At 37.0% G+C, this 12,500-nt stretch overlaps 1 protein-coding gene and 1 pseudogene across 1 annotated transcript in view; one reads left to right on the forward strand and one right to left on the reverse strand.

The window, feature by feature from the left end:
- Window positions 1-9,502: 9,502 nt before the first annotated feature.
- Window positions 9,503-11,706, forward strand: LOC138052545 (uncharacterized; annotated as a pseudogene).
- A 116-nt stretch (window positions 11,707-11,822) lies between these two features.
- Window positions 11,823-12,500, reverse strand: part of LOC138060562 (uncharacterized) — a 3,987-nt gene continuing 3,309 nt past the window's right edge. Inside the window, exon 3 of the mRNA XM_068906402.1 lies at window positions 11,823-12,500. This exon is cut by the window's right edge and continues 340 nt beyond it. The gene's annotated coding sequence lies outside the window, so the exon portion shown is untranslated.

Raw genomic sequence — 12,500 nt, forward strand, 5'->3', positions numbered from 1 at the left:
GCACGCAATTAAAATAGGAAGGGTTTTTTGCCTCTAATAGCAAGTATTTTGCTTGTTTCAATGAATTTTACGCTGGAAAATGTTTCTGTGACATTTTTCGCCCAAATGAATGCCCAAAAATAAAGGTTTTTAATGACCTTTAATTAAGTGGAATATTTTTCGTAGTTTAATATTCTCTGACAAAAATTTGCATAAAAAGCTTGAAATAAACATTGGCACTCACACAAAAACTTAGAGTTGCTGATTTATCTCTTTGTCGAGTTCTCATTAATATTTTATTAACTGTCACGTTATGTACAACACTGAAACCATGTGTTTACAATTTTCTGGCTATTTATAGATGGTTTTCACAATGACATAAGCTCTGATTGGTTACCGAACTAATTTATTTATGTGACTAGCACAACAGTCACGCATTCGAGATGGCAGAAAAGAATCGCAAGACAACACGACAAGACTTTCAGATAGCAGTTTCTGACATAATTATGGTCTACGTTTTGGATTCAAAAACTTCATTTGCAGCAAGAAAAGGCACTTTCAAAATTTACATAAATAAATAAATAAATAACGGTTTATTCACAGTACATCCACATAAAAGGATGTGGCTCTTCATCAGTGAAGGCCTACAATACTAATTATTTAATATATCATTAACATATATTATGTATCATTGGCATACTGGAAAATCTATAATAAAATGTATACTTGAATGTAAATATGTAGAAAGTAAATGGTAAAAAAATTTAATGGTAAAAAAATCTATAAAAAAATCTATAATTGAATTTAATTTGTAGAATGTAATGGTTGGTGGTTTATATTTCTTTACAAGGAAGGCAAAGTGTGCGCCTTTAAGAACGCCTTGCAGAGCCTGCAATATTCTTTAAAATCTTTGCAATTCCTTATATTTGCTGGCAATTCATTGAAAATCATGACTTCGGAATGCTGAAAGGTGCCTTGTACAAGTGGAACATAAAGCCAAGGAGCAACACTGGAACGGAGATGCCTACAGTAATAGGTTTAACAACTTGCAGATTTAAGCAGGAGGGCCTGAGTTATCAGTCTGAGAATAGGGCAACCCTAAAACCCGGAATCCGGAATTCGGAATCACCGTACAATACAGAGAGTATAAACTATCCTAAACATTCATAAAAGCTAACCTTAGGCCTAATTAGGCCTAAAAACGTTTGTTTAGGCCTAATTAGGCCTAAGGTTAGCTTTTATGAATGTTTAGGATAGTTTTTACTCTCTGTATTGTACTGTGATTCCGGATTCCGGATTCCGGATTCCGGATTCCTGATTATAGGGTTGCCCATCAGAATACAGTGCTTTAAAAATAGTCTTAAATAGCGAGTAGCCTCTTAGCTCTAGGACAAGTAGCCAGCCTAGATCCAAAATGGTAGATATACTGTTTACATACTTACAAGTAACGAAACTAGCCATATATAGCGAACTGGAGCCTTTGTAGTCTAGCTAAGAGGAACTTTGGTAGTGGACAAAAAACAATGTCATGTATGTAGTAACTTACATGTATTTTAGACAGAATTGGTGTTTCTACCAAATGTTTCCGTAGTTTAAAATCAGTAAAGTTTGTTATTTGAAATTCAGGCTAGGATTTTTTCAAGCCTGTAATAAAACTGAAGCTCAAGTTGCTCCCTGAAACGTGATGACCATTCTGACTCACACTTCAGTTCATTAATTGACAATATTGTATACCATATGATTGTGCACAGGAAACTTATTATATGACTGTGAAATATACCTGTGAGAGGTAAAACTTTAATTAAAACTACTGTACCTTCCTCAGAATTAGATTCTAAAATCTTTCTCTTTCTTGACTTCTTTGCATTTCCTCTGAAAGAGGTAGCATCACCTTCCATAATGCTCGTATGCTGTTGCATTTTTGGGTCAGCCTGGCAAACTGTACCTTCCTCAGAATTACATGTAGATTCTGAAGTCTTTCTCTTTCTTGACTTCTTTGCATTTCCTCTAAAACAGGTAGCATCACGTTCCATAATGCTAGTATGCTGTTGCATTTTTTTTTGGTCAGTCTGGCAAACTGTCACTGGGATTGCAATAGGTTGTTGTTCAACCAAGCCATCTCCTGCTGCTGCTTCAAAAGTAGAGCTCTCTGATAAAGAGACCATAATAACACAAACTTAATAATTCTGCCAATACAAACTGTCAGTGGCAGATGAAAATCTTTAAAAGGAGCAGGAAAAAAATTGATCCAGACATGTGGCACATGGTACAGTTGTACATATACTAAACGTTGGCCAAAAATGATTTTGGATCATGGAAAAACCAACTTTCTCCTGGGTATGAGGACTTAATAATTAAAGTATTCTTGTGTTCAATGAAAACAGTTCCTTATTGACCAAGTACATGCACTTTACTAGCAGTATGTTATGCAGATGATGTTTGATGGCACACAACAAAATACATTATTATATACATGTAAAGTGTAGATACTTTTCTTTTGTACTAAAAAAAATCAAATCGTTATCTTAATCATGCACAGTGAAGAAATTATTTTCATCTTTTGCATGTGAGGATATACATGTATAGGCCTCATCATGGCTACATTGGTGTACTACCAAGATTAGACAATTAAGAGAGATGTTAATTACTATAATATCTTCCACATTGACATTTTTAAAGCTCAATTTGACATTGTCATTAAAATTTGTTTTTGATAATCTTCATATCGTGTTCCATGTTACTGTACACAACATGAATGTTTCAGCAGTTGGTGACCACTTTTTCACCAGTGCTTAGGGATATGAATATTCACTTGTGAGAGACACTATCAGCACGATACCATTACACTTGTAATATACTCCAATTATATTTAGCTGCTATATTGTGGCTTCAGCATCATTTGTATCAGCTACCTTGAGGTGAGTTAATTGGAGTACATGAATTCATTGGCAAGTGAATGATTGACATAGAAAGGTACTTAACATAAATATTTTTGTAAAATTATAGAACAACCGACATCAAAACACATGATGTACAAATAATTATGTGCATAGTGTTCCCTATCCCCACCATCAAAATAATTATTATTTTTATCTTTTCTCAACTCTCTAAATTATATACAATATTAGCCGTATAAGTTTAAATTCCTACTGCTGAGGTAGTATCTGGTGAACACTGTTTGATCTCTTCTTTGTTAGCTTGGACATTCTGATTATAGGGATCTACATGTCCATGAACTCTTCAATTAAATAACCTTCACTGTCTTGAAATGGTAGAGGCTTTCAAAAAAACTACACTTTTTTAATGTTTGAGCAAACCTACAGCAAACTTTAACTTTAAGGAACAGTATTAAATTTATCGACTCCTTTTACAAAATGTTTGTGTGAACGTTTATACTTTAGATCTTTTTACAGGATTGTCAAGTTATGAAACTGAATTAATCCAGTTTCCATTTACCGCTAGTAATTACATTGCTAGACTTTTGTTGTAAAATAAATAACAATTATATTACTTTAATCAATTCTCATTTTTCATACTAATGACCAGAGTCTGGTCTGCAGCTATTTTGTAAGGGTGAGCCTGTCTTTTTTCGACGAAATTTAAATTCCTCCCTTTTATTTTTAATTGACGTTTCAACAAAGGGTGGCAAAATCTCCTCTTTTTCCTCTTATTGATCCCAAAAGCAGGGCTTCTGATAGGATGCGGAAAAAATTAAAGATTATGCAGAAATTTTTGGTCATATTATGCATAAACATGCGTTGATTATGCCGAAATTACACTGGATTATACGGAAATTTAAACAATTTATATAACTAATAATTAGGCCCGTCCAATGTATTTACATGCTTATGGTAAATCAGGACTCGAAGTCGCATTTACGACTGAATTTTTTCCCTTTGTGATATCTGAACGAGGTGCAAATTTGCGACAAGCTTTCACCATTAAAATAAAAGGGTTAGTAATTGGCATTTTGCCGAAACGTGCTAAAATAAATCAAGCAATAAAAAATTATTTTGTTTCTCGTCATGGATTTTGCTTCAATTAGGAGATATGGAGCAAAATTTTGATGCGGTTGAACCACGATCCACTCCCTCGATCATTCACCATTTTCAGCGGTTTTTTTACACGTACAGCCTAGGTACTTCATGTATCCCCTATTATAGTGTATTTAAATTATAATGTATTCCCACGCGTATATTATAATGTATTTAAATAATTAGCATTAAATACCCTTGCATACCCTTATATACCCCTATATACCCATGTATACCCTTATATACCCCTATATACCCATGTATACCCCTATATACCCATGTATACCCCTATATACCCCTGTATACCCATGTATACCCTTATATACCCCTATACCCCATGTATACCCCTATATACCCCTGTATACCCATGTATACCCTTATATACCCCTATATACACATGTATACCCCTATATACCCATGTATACCCCTATATAAGGGTATACATGGGTATATAGGGGTATATAAGGGTATGCAAGGGTATTTAATGCTAATTATTTAAATACATTATAATATACGCGTGGGAATACATTATAATTTAAATACACTATAATAGGGGATACATGAAGTACCTAGACATACAGTCCGTATTGCGGGCTCCTATTTTGTTTTGTACAACTTCATCGCAATGATTGTCCCTTCTTTTACAAATGATGCATTTTAATTTGCTACTAAATTTTCATACCTTGTTGCATCATTTTTTTTAAATTTCGAGCCTAGGGTATGTTATGAAAATGGTTTAACTAGAGTCTGGGGCTCATTGCTGAAAAATGTGTGGAAACTGCTTACCAACTTTTATCTTGCGAACGAAATGGCGTGTTTTCTTCAATGTTCAGGAAAATAAGCGTTTCGAAGAAGTCAATCTCTTTGGCTTTTGTGTTTGTGAGGATGGTAAGCAGCTGCTTTACCACTAATATCAGGCATTTCTTCAGTTTTACATGTATGTGGAAAATATCGTGATTATGTGGAGGATGTGGATTTTTGGAAATTATGCGGATCCGCATCGCCGCATCCTGTCAGATGCAATGCAAAGGTCACCAGAACAGCGTTGTCACTATACAGGGTTTAAAATGAAACAAACAAAGCAGTAAAATACCATGAACAATTTTCCACAGTTTCACCACAAGATTTCCACACTGTTCATTCCAACTGAACTTTTTGTCATAAGATTCTCTCAGGAAGGTCATCTCATCAAGCCGTTGTTCATGGTTAGCTCTGACACCTTCAATTTTTTTTGCCCATTTGGCAGGATCATTTGGATGAACTATGCATGTGTCTCCAAATTGAATCTTTTCCAAGGCTCTTGCAAAGCCTGAATTACTTCCCACGAGAACTGGTAAACCAGCTGATAGAGCTTCAAGGGCAACAAGACCAAATCCTTCTGATTTTGAAGGCATAATGACTAGGTCGACCTCACAAAAGAGATCCTTCATTCTTTTCCGGTTCTTTACAAACTTTCGCACTATCAGCTGCTCATGAGTAATTCCAAAGTTGAGAAGTCTTCTCCTGACCTCATCCTGCTTGCCATCAGGGGCACCCACAAACAGAAGATAAAAACGTTTTCCTTTCAGGCGTCGATGAGCAAATGCCTTAACAGCAATGTCATATCCCTTCAGCTCAAAGTCCTCCACATCTCCGCGCCCACACAACAACACCTTAAACTTATCATTGTCAACTTTGGCCTTTTGCTCTAAAGCCCCAAATTCCCGATTAAATAGACCTGGAACCATTTCAAAAATATCCTCATCCTTCTTAATTCCCTGCAAATAGGAAGAATAAGCCTTTTTAAGTCTTGCTCCCACTGGAACAACAAGGTAAGCTTTTTTGCAAAGATCAACCTCATCCCAGTGCTTCTGTTCACCTCTTGAAGTAGGATTATCATAACCCTTATATTTGCTGAGGTTTTCTGGAGCAGTATGCACCATGTGCACCCACTTACAAGTTTTGAATTCTGGAGAACGTTTTATGACTTGAACTTGCCGGCCAAGTTTGACACCATGGCCAACAACAACATCCATTCTGTGATCCTGAGGTGGGAAGCCCAACCAGTCACGAGGTTCATTGAAGCCTGGCCGTTGGCTTGCATCAAGAACACGGACCCCAGCCTTTTGGGCTGCCTTTTTGTCTTCATCTTTACAAGCACCCTCTGGAACCAACATAGCAACTCTGACATTTGGCTGTTGTGCAAGATGAATTGCAAGCTCTCTGTTTAATGTTGACAACCCACCAGCCAACGAATTCCATTCGCTCCCTAAAAGAGTGATGTCCAGTGCTTCCTTGCTGTGGGCGGAAATCTCCTCTGCTTCTACAGATACGTCTTGTGACATGCTTTGAATTCCAGTTAACAGACAACTGCAATGATAATATAAACACTGAGATTTCAGCAGCTACTGTACCATCTTTTACAGTCAAATGCTCATCCTGAATACACGTACAGTAATGTTGGCAATGTTAGGGGGTGCTTAGTGGTGAATGGGTAAGTGATTTTTTACCATGAATTTGCATTATGTTTACTTTCTGGACTGCACAAGGAAGGAATGAAAGAAAAATAATTTTCATCACACTTCTTTTTCAACTGGCACAGAAAGTCCAAATAACATTCTGTAAAAAATGTATGAATCTCTTGCCAGTTTAAATGTCAGTACAATGACAAAACTTCCCTTTCTTCTTCAGAAAACTTGCCTATCCTGACACCTAGTGCACAGGTGCAAGGACTCTTACGTACTGCAGTTCCCTGGATCCCAATAACAGCTAGCCCCCTGACTTTAAACTGGAAAACATGTACAACTACAGTCTGCCTATGAATTACAGTTGTAAACTACATTGTATGCTAAGCATGCACACAAAACAAATTTGCAAACCCTGAATGGCGCCCCTTACCAAACTGAGTGATACGGGCCATATATGGACCATATATGGGTAAGATATGGGATAATCTATGGGCAATATATGGATTTCATATGGTTTTGATGTGGGACATTACACACCATATCAAACCCATATGATGCCATAAACTGCCTCTCTATTGTCTTATCTATGGGAAACATACGTATTTCCTAAAAGTCCATATCATTCCCATATATGGGAATGATATGGGCTATGGGAATGGTATGGGATGATTGCCATGCAAAGGAATGATATGGGAATTGTATGGGAGCTGTAATCAGTCCTATACCAAACCCACACCTATGGGAAAGATCGATACGTAGACTATTGCTGCTCCACAAGCTATGGAAACACTATGGGACTACAATGGGAAAGACAACTTGTACCCATAGCAAACCCATACCTCAGCTGCTTACTGGAGGTATGCAATTGCTAGAATATTTCCACAAAGGTGAAAATTATTCACGGAAATGACCACTTTGTGTTTAAGCTTTAAAGTCCCTTTATTCAAATCATGGACACAATGTTAAATTGAAAACTTAAAAGTTGAAATCTGAAATGAAGCGCTTACAAAGTAAGACTGTACAAGCTTTGTCCACCTTTGAACTGTTAACAATTAAAACTTAATGCAAGTGTCTGTTTATTTTAATGCCCATCTAGTGTGGTGTCACTATAATGGCTTTACGAAGGGCTAAAACTGTTCTATTATTCCACTCGTACAGAAGAGATTCATATTCTTTGTGGCCACCGAGCCTCGGCACACTTCATATCTCGGCATACTTCAAACAGACTTTACCTAAAGGTAGAATCAAGAAATGTTAATGTTTTTGGTCTCATTTTTATTTACCAAACAATAGTCACAACACTGTTTTAACCTGGGTGTTTGAGTATTCACTTAAAAGCAGGTATTCCTGGGCTTTGGAATGTAAGCAATTTTAGACAATTTAAATTTAAAAAAACTATCCAGGCACTTAGCATCACTTTTCTTTTTGTGCAGACACAAGCATTCCACATATTTTCTCTATTTTATGTTAAACATGCAAGCTAGTTAAATTCATGCCTGCTAATACATAAAAATTAAAATACAGAGGAATTCCATATCATGCCTTTGAGCACCTTTATGTGGCAACTTTATAGAAATAGTCAATTGTTAGAAAAAGAATAATGAACCTACCAATGATTGCATGAACATGCAATTAAATAATAGCAAACTGTTTGTTTAAGTTTAATAGGTAGGTTACATTGGAACTATGTAAAATATCTCCCATTGAATAGGTACAGTACCCCTCAAAAGTAAGTTGACAGTCTCAACTTGATCCTCGATGCTTGAAATGTTCAAGGATTAAGTCTCGAGGATCGAATTGAGACTGTAGACTTACTTTTGAGCGGTACTGTGCTTAAGAGCAAGGAACTTCAAGTTGCAATCATCTTCATAACTCACAAGGTACAAAGACTCTGTTAAACAAACACATATCTATTTGAAAAAAAACTTCTTGACTCGTGTTGGGTTGCACCATTTGACCATCTCTAAAACTTGTGCAGCATTTACATCTGTGATCTATCGGTAGTGATCTATGCAGATTCAACAATGATCTCGATCCGAACAAAGTAATTCGTGATCACGTTTTTATTGGAGTATGTTGTAAGTTTAGAAACGAACTTTACACTGACAAAAAATAGGAACTTGGAGGAGACAGTTAGAGTATATAAGCTTATGATCGAAGTTGTAAAACAAATGACACTAGCAACTTTCAAGGGCATACAAACATGAGAATTTTCTTACCTTCTTCAAGACGAGCTGGGTATGGCAAGCCGTTTGTAGCAAAATTTAATCTTGGATATATATGTTCAATCCTTTAAATTAAGGTCTAATTTAAAGTCATAAAAGGCATTCAATGCAATCCAATCCTTAAATTTTATATGTAATGCAATACCACGAATATTGATTCAATCCAATCCTTAAATTTTAGATGTAATGCAATACCACGAATATTGATTCAATGCAATCCTTAAATTTTATATTTAATGCAATACCACAAATATTGATTCAATCCAATCCTTAAATTTTATATGTAATGCAATACCACGAATATTGATTCAATCCAATCCTTAAATTTTAGATGTAATGCAATACCACGAATATTGATTCAATGCAATCCTTAAATTTATATGCAATCCGAAAATATATGTTCAATCTTCCTGGGACGAGCGCGGCCATATAGAACCAGAGTAAACTGTGCAAGGTATAGAACAAAAGATGGCGGCAGAGTGGGAAGAAGATAGAATTTGACATAGAAGTTGAGTTTCCCAAGTTTCTAGGGGACGTTGTGGATAGAACCGAGACAATATTTGAGAATTAACTTTGACACAGAAGCCGCAGATTTTTGATCAAACAATTAGCCTGCTTAGGTCGATGAAAAAGTGTTGCAAACTTGACACGAGGGACCAGGAAAAAAATCGATTTCATCGCTGGTGCCTTAGTAGATGTGCTTAATGTGCTTCGCCGCCGGACTATCTCTCCGTATACTGTGGCTGCGGATTCAGGTACGATAGATAAGGAAAAAGGAAACAATCCCACAAGACCATCTCTCAAAATTCCTGGTGAGATGCTAGAAGAACTGCGAGGACTGGGAATTCACTTGGACAAGGGTTGCAGAGATGCTCGGACGGAGTTTCGAGGTGGACAGTTCACAGACGAGTAGCAGAGTATGGTTTACAGGATATAAGGGGCTTTGACGACTTACCTGATGAAAGACTCGACCGGATCATTCAAGATTACATAAACAACCATGAGAGTGCTTCTGGATGCAACATAATAGCCGGTTACCTGAAATCTATTGGATTACGGATTCAACGTCGGAGAGTCAGAGAAAGGTTGGCGAAGCTAGATCCCGAAAATAATGCGTTGAGATGGGGTGCTACCATACAGCGCAGGAAGTACCAGGTGTCCTGGCCAAACTCACTTTGGCATCTTGATGGACATCACTCATTGATTAGGTGGAAGCTGGTAATTCATGGTTGCATAGACGGATTTTCTAGAAGAATAATCTTTCTGTCATGTAGTCCCAATAATAGAGCCGAAACAGTTCTGGGATTGTTTCTGAGTGCTGTTGAGAGAGACGGAGACCTATGGCCATCAAGAATTAGAGTAGATCATGGTGTTGAGAATGTTCTTGTTTGTGATAAAATGGTGCAAGTTAGAGGTGAAGGGAGGGGAAGCTACATTGCAGGGCCATCAACACACAACCAACGGATTGAACGACTATGGAGGGATGTTTTCCGTTGTGTATCCCACTTGTTTTATTACACGTTTTATGGCATGGAATCATCTGGCATCCTGGACACTGATGATCCATTACACCTTTTCACTTTACATTTAGTTTTTCTACCACGAATCAACCAAGCTCTTGGTCAGTTCACTGATGCTTTCAATCACCACAATGTCAGAACAGAAAGAAATTGGTCACCACATCAAATGTGGTTGAATGGCATGATGCATCGTGACAACCCACTTTCAAACGGTGGGCTAGATGAAGAGCCCGCATATGATCTTGAATGCTACGGTGACGATCCCGATGGCCCAACTCCATTGCAAAGTGATAACAATGTTGTAGTTGAGGAAGTTGACCTGGGCGAAAACGATACACTGCAATCATTTGTATTGGAAAGAGTAGATCCCTTGAGAGAATCACCTCACATGGGAATAGACATCTTCCAAGAGGCTCTAGAGTTATTGAAAGCCAAACTAGTTACTAACCACTAGTTACTTGGACAATGAGTGCAGGGACATGAAAGAGGTTCATTCCTTGTGATTTAATTGTTATAAAAGTGACATCGCTTATTATTGTACTTTTTAATTTTTGTAAAGCTAGGCATAGTATTTCAACCGTCTTTCCGAAAATTGGAGGCGAAAATACAATTCTTATAGCTGGCGAGGCTGGTCAGCTAGCAGTTTGTCAAGACCCTTGTTTAATACTTGGTATCTCGGAATTTATTGAGTGTTAAAATTTCACGCTGTTTTCGTTTAAACTTCCTTTTAAAGTCCCGTCCTTTAGCAAACAATTTAGCCTTTTTTTTTCAGTCATTCAATCTTGATAACAAATTACCTATTGTATGACTTGGGACTCGAGGACAACAATTGGCGTTTCATTCGCTGTGTAAATTTTACGCTCAGAGGTTCACGCTGTTTATATTTCGACCTGATTTAATTAGCGAGAGATGTAGTCCCGTCATTTGGGAAGCACACCATAGACTATTCATCTATCGATTTGTTCAAATTCTAGGAAATTATTAAAGGTTATTCGCATGACAAATAACAGTTTAAGCAATTGATGTCATTAGTGTTTGCCCCTGCTGTATTCTGCTGACAATTTGCAGTCCCAAGATCGATGCACCGGTTGTCCCCAAAAGTGTCAAATCAGTCTGCATTAGAACTGCGTTCTGATTAGGTGTCTCAAGTCAGTTTTTTTAATGATTAACATCTAATAATAATCATTGTAAACTGTAACGCTCCCTTAAAAAAATATCATGAGTAAAAATGTTATATTACTTAAGGATCTAAATGTACTACCATTTTCGAGCTACCTTGAACAGCTAACATTTTTTCGCGTTTTTCGTTTTAATTTGAACCAATTAACCCTGATTAACTATTAGAGTGTGTACATGTCAAGTTTGGACAGCTCCGCCTGTGTGTTTCTGCACGTGAAACACAGGCATTGACTATGAATGCCAACAAACGACCAGCTTCGTTTCACGAAAAGCCTGCCAAAGCAAACTTAAATGGCTTATAATATGAAAGGGCTTGGAGCGTGGAGGCGATCAAGCGAACTCTTTTTTGCCAGTTGCGTTCAATTTAAAAACGGGACAGTTTGTCTAAACAAATTTGAATGTTTTAAGCGTTGAAAAACGCGGGAAAAAGTTAGCCGTTCATGGTAGCCCGAAAATGGTAGTAATGGTCAGTGCTCTGTAGTCAACACGAACACAGTCACATTATACAAAACAGGAACCATTGCCAACATTTGTAGAAAACTTACCACATACTTTCACATGTTTTCAGGTGATATTTCTTTTGATATGTCTTGTAAGTCAATTTCAGTGATGAATAGGTAAAATTAATATGAATACACTTTAACTATAAACTGTCACCAAATTCATGTAACAGTATAGGAATGTAACTATTATAATATTGCGTATCAAATATTTAGTGCTTTCGGGACTTGTGCAGTTTGTTGTTGATGAAATACTATATTTTTCACTTAAGTAGTTGATGACCTGTGTCGGACAGAAGCGATTATATTCTTATCAAGGTTTGAACCGTATTAAATTGCATTACTCAAGTTCTGTGAGAAAAGATCACGTTTTCTTTTGGTCGGAATCGCTAGCTCTATATTTTGCTGGGAGAATTTTGGGAGAAAACTTTAATTAAACGGGAGAAGTCGGGGTTGCTGCATTCCGTTGTTGCTCCGTTTCCGAAAGTGCTCTGTGGTCGATGCACTTAGTTACATTCTACGAAACAGGAACGAAACATTTGGAGAATACATACAGGACTCCAGACTTACATGTACATTACCAAACAAGCCATTAGATAACGACAACTTGTTTTTA

The sequence above is a fragment of the Montipora capricornis genome, chromosome 1 (genome assembly GCF_036669925.1).
Source record: "Montipora capricornis isolate CH-2021 chromosome 1, ASM3666992v2, whole genome shotgun sequence".
NCBI lineage: Eukaryota > Metazoa > Cnidaria > Anthozoa > Scleractinia > Acroporidae > Montipora > Montipora capricornis.